The 5,559-nt window shown below is 30.1% G+C and overlaps 1 pseudogene; it reads left to right on the plus strand.

Annotated features, from left to right (window-relative positions):
* LOC105132606 (transcriptional corepressor LEUNIG-like) overlaps positions 1-2,602 on the plus strand; it is an 8,853-nt pseudogene extending 6,251 nt beyond the window's left edge.
* Positions 2,603-5,559: the final 2,957 nt, after the last annotated feature.

Genomic DNA, 5,559 nt, shown 5'->3' on the forward strand with positions numbered 1-5,559 from the left:
GAACAGAATGCTCAATCTGGATAACCAAAATATGAATACTACATGTGGACATTTATTTATTTTTTCCAGTACTCGTATCACATCACTGCAACTTAATGAAATGGTAAATGACAGGCTCCCATAATTCCTAAACTACCTTCTTTTTGTTTTTCAGTATTCTCATCAAATGAAATTGTAAAGTTCATGCATACAAGTTTTTGAAGCAGAAAAACATAGGTGGACTAATACTAAATGACAGGCTCCCATAATTTCTAAACTACCTTCTTTTTTTTTCAGTATTCTCATTAAATGAAATTGTAAAGTTTCATGCATACTATACTTACAACAATTGAAGCAGAAAAACATAGGTGGACTAATAAACATAGGACTAAGCCATAATAAAATCATCCCTTTAGATATCGATACAAGTTTTTGCTTTTTTAATCAGCAAAAGCAACTATGAACCATGAAAATTGACATCTTGTTGATAAGAATTGATTTGGATTTACTTGTTTTCACGTTAGTAGGTTGTTCTTTGGAACATGGAAACTCTGCAAACTGAGTGCACTCAGGAAGAGCATACCCACATTATTACTGATGTTCGTTTCAGGCCAAATTCAACTCAGCTGGCAACATCTTCATTTGATACAAGTGTACGCCTCTGGGATGCTGCAGAAGTGAGTTTTCTATCTCTAATGCTTTCTCACAAAAATCATCTATTATTTTGTAAGATTTAAGTTATCAATTGGGTAAAAATCTATTGAAGTCTTCAATTTTTTTTTTTGCCTCAAAACTATTTGTCAGTTCCATACGTTTACTGCTGCCTTTTTCTTTGGCCATAGTATAACGATTTTTCTATACTTGAATTCTTTTATTCATTTATTTTTCTTCTGGGGGCTTGCAATTATGTCTTATAGGTAAAATTCGTTCCTTTTTAAAACAACTGTATTTTCAGGTTTAAAATCAATGCCAAAAAATTTCCTGAGACTTGGAATTTTTTTTTATGTTTAAAAAATTATGGTCCCTGTGCAATGCAACACGGGCATACAAGCTAGCAAGCACTAAATGTTGTTATCCTTGCAGCCAAGGTATTCCTTGCATACATTCACAGGGCATACCTCACATGTGGTGTCCCTTGACTTCCACCCTAAGAAGAATGATCTTTTCTGTTCCTGTGATGGTAACAATGAGATTCGCTTTTGGAACATCAATCAGTATTCTTGCACCCGGATATCCAAGGTTAGCCATGAAGCTCCTTTACATGTATATTTTTTTTTGTTTTTGTTCTTGAAGTTCTGATTATTTGAATTCCTTTCCTATTCTGAATTTTGGACATTTGATGGAGTAGGGAGGGACTGCACAAGTTAGATTTCAGCCTAGAATCGGACAACTGCTGGCTGCAGCTTCAGATAATGTCGTATCCATCTTTGATATTGAGTCTAATAGACAGACACTCTCATTACAGGTATTGGTCTTGAACTTAGAAGCTGAGAAAACTAATAAAACCCCTTTCACATTTGTTATGTGATAATAAATGAATCCTTTTTACTCTAGGGGCACTCCACAGAGGTGCATTCTGTTTGTTGGGATGTAAACGGGGAGTGCTTGGCTTCTGTCAGTCAAGAGTCTGTTAGAGTGTGGTCATTGGCCACGGGAGATTGCATTCATGAACTTAGTTCGAGTGGGAACAAGTTCCATTCTTGTGTTTTCCATCCAGGCTATGCCACTCTCTTGGTTATTGGAGGATACCAGGTAAATTTTCTTTTGATACTAGTATTTAAGTTCTAATTGTGTTTTTATAAACAGCAGAAATGTATTGTTGCCTGTAATTGACCCTGCTTTGGAAGTGAGTACTTCAAGTTCCATTTTATTTGAAACAGATCAACCTTGTTGCATTTTTAGGAGACAATCCAACGATATAAGGATTTTGTTTCAACTTTAACCTACCTTTTGTAATTCATGGGGATGTGTTGTGCTTGTGTTTTAGGAAACAAAGTATCTTATTAACTTCATGGGATCGTAATATCTGTTTACAGAGAACTTTCGGCGTTACAATTGTTGATATTTTATACTTATTTTTACTTTTAACAATTTCATTAATTACTAATGTTGGTTTCTATTTTCTTTTCCTTGGGTTGTAACCATTGTTCTAATTCAGTCATTGGAGCTCTGGAACATGGCGGAGAACAAGTGTATGACAGTTGCAGCTCATGAGTGTGTGATATCAGCTTTGGCTCAATCACAAGCTACAGGGATGGTTGCTTCTGCAAGTCATGACAAATGTGTGAAGATATGGAAATAAGCGTTGCCATTTGGTGCTTCAAATCCCCCGATGTCAACTTGCTGAGCTTTCCATTCTCTGACATGGTCTTCCAGTAAAAAAAAATGATATAAAAGGATACAGTAACTTTGATTTGTTTTTCTTCTCTTATTTTAATTATTTGTACATGTAACAAGGGGAATCTGAGGCTTCCCTGATTTCGACTAGCTGTTTGAGTGTTGCATCTGTTATGATCTGAACACAAATTACTCAGAATGATTTAGTGCAAGTATACTTGTTTTGCGAGGTTCCTCAGCATGCTGATGCTTTGATACAAAGGGCATTGAGTTGAAAGCTTTGTGATGGAACGTTTTCTTTACGCGTCTGTTCCTGGTGAAGATTGAGCCGATATAAAGGCAGGTAAACATGAATGATTGTGAGGTTCTTTTCTTGATACCCTCTGCCTTGGATGACATTTCTTAGATACGACATTTGCTTCTTTTCTGTATAATTGAAAAAGAAATCTTCTATCTAGTTGTCTATTCTTTTAAACTCATCACTTTTTTTTATTGATAATTTTTTTTAATTAATTTTCACATGATAAGATTACCTAACACATTTAAGAGTTGGAGTTTTAACTCATCTCCTTCACTGTGAAAATGAATAGTGAAGGTGATTTTGTTTATAAATTTCATCTTTAAGAGTTGTTAAAATGAATAGTGAAGGTGATTTTGTTTATTCCTTTTTTTTTTCTCAATCAATTCCTTAATTTCATCTTTAAAATTTTTATTGATTTTGAATGTCTTCATAAATTGTTTGGTTTTTTTATGTGAAGAAATCATAATTTTAAATAAATAATTTGATATTTAATCTGCACTTGATTTTATAAGTTTCTATTTATTATCCTCCAATAGTTTTTTTTTTTTATTCTAGTAGAGTTTATTATCCAAATTATGAATTTAATAGGTTAAGTAGGAAAGCGTTGATTGATCTAATAAGTAGATGTTTTATATTAAAAAAAAATTAATTTGAAGTTTTTTAAAAAAACTCTAAATCATGTTATTTTACCGATTTATGTAGTTTTTAGATTTATTAAGTTAATTTTATGTCAAGAGACGTTGTGCCATGTGTAATAACAATTATAAAAATAAATTTACAAATCATTCATTCACATAAGTTGGCTTTGATGCAATTTGCAAAAATTGTGATGAGCTTAACACTATAAAGATAGTGGGAGCGCAAATATATATATAACTAATCATAACTTAATTGTTGTCTCTTATGTGATAGGATAGTAACTAATCATAACTTAGTTGTTTAGAGTACTTGTAACTGTGTGCCGGTATACGTGGATTGCAAAAAGCAAGCAATAAACAATTAATTTTATTTATTAGTACTAAATAAAATATATGTAAATAAATATATGATAGAGTATTCTTTTGCAATCAAGTGGTATTCTCTTACAACACCTGAACCCACGTTTCCTGTATAACTGGAAGCATAAATATTATGATCATAATAACAAAATAATTTATAAATTTGAACACATTTTGTTCTTCTTAAATAGTCGTTACTTAAAATTCTGATTAATTAAATATCAAATTTGGCCACATAACCATCCAAGTTCAATCAGATCTATTATTTCCATTATGTTAGTATTCAATTAAAAATTATAGTATAGCTTTGATCACCAAATGCGTACACCGACGAGACATTAGTCTAGTAATAATAATAACAACAAAAAGAACAGAGGTGACATTTGTCTGCAACGATGAGGCACCAGGCTACTCCTAAAAAATTCGATGTCAACTCAATAAAAATAATTATTTGTATGTGCTTGAACTCAAATCTTCTCACCCTTTATCCGAAACAAATATGTGTGTGTATCAGTAGAATTTCACATGCTAGTAGTGAACCATCTTCGATGGATTGCTTGCCCGAAATCAGAATAAAATTGAATTTACCATTGTGATATTATTAATTTATCACTAAAATAAAGTTTTTTATTTTTTATTTTATTTTTTAATATTGAATTTATCAGATTTTTTATTTTAATTTACTTTTTATGTACCATGAGTTTAACATGTTAATTTAAGATGACTCATATTTTTTTAATAATTTATTTTCAATATCATAATTCAATATTGAGTCTACTAAAAATTAGACTTCATAATTTATTTTATTTTTTTATATAAAGTTATCATAATTTAATAACTTGGGTTATAAGTTTAGTAAGTTAATCTGGGTTGATTCATGAATTTTTTTAATTTTTAATTTTTTAATTTTTAATTTTATCATTTAACATTAAGTTGATTGAGAATTTGATTTTATAATTTATTTTGATATTCTTTATATGTGTTTATGATGGTTTTATGACTCAGATTGCAGATTTGGTAGATTAACCCGAATTGATCCAATATATATATTTTTTAAACTATTGTTTTTATTATTTTTATTTTATAATTAAACCATGTTTTACAAGTCTTTCAAATTATCTATGAACCTACTAAATCAATCATGTCAAATTAAATTAACTCTCACATAGTTTAAGTTTTTTTACACAACAAAAGATATTAGTAACACCCAACTATTTTATGTTAAGAAAATTGATTTTTAGTACAACATGAACATATTAAAAGAAAAACTTTAAAAACTATCGTTGTTTTGATGTAGACTATGAGATAATTGATTGTGGATTTGTATAGTGTAATTACTATTATGTCCTTCTCTACACAAATTTTTTGCCTTACTAGTATAGTAAAATGATATTTTACAGGGGATCTAAAAGTCATTTATAAATTGATTTGGAACAATTTAATAGTTTACATTTTTTTTGTCATATTCAAATGGCATAAATGCCCTTAAAAGGCAAAATAAAATAAAATAATAATAATAAAATGAAAGACTAAAAGGGGTTTTGTGTAATTTCTATTTTTTTACAAAAAGTATAATTACTTTATTGTCCTTAAAGTCAAGAAAATTAAAGGATGAGTCAAAGAATATTTTAATACTTTTCTCATAGTTTTTTATACTCTATTTGAATTTGAGTTAAATTAATATTTTTCATAAATAAAAATAAAAATAAAAATAAAAAATGAAAAGTTATTGGTCCGTGCATTACACGCGCTAGCGGGTGGATGTTGCATGTGCCTTTTGGATCGCACATGCAGCGTCGTGCGACAACTAGAATTTTTCAATTGCCGTCTTTTTCAAAATGTCTAGTGTAGGCGAAGCTGCTGGGGCAGAGCATTTCTCAAATCATGACAGTTCAATGGCGGTTAAGTCTTTTCTCCTCCCATTATTTTCTCTCTCATCTTCTT

This window comes from Populus euphratica, unplaced genomic scaffold (genome assembly GCF_000495115.2).
Source record: "Populus euphratica unplaced genomic scaffold, PopEup_1.0 scaffold87.1, whole genome shotgun sequence".
Lineage (NCBI taxonomy): Eukaryota > Viridiplantae > Streptophyta > Magnoliopsida > Malpighiales > Salicaceae > Populus > Populus euphratica.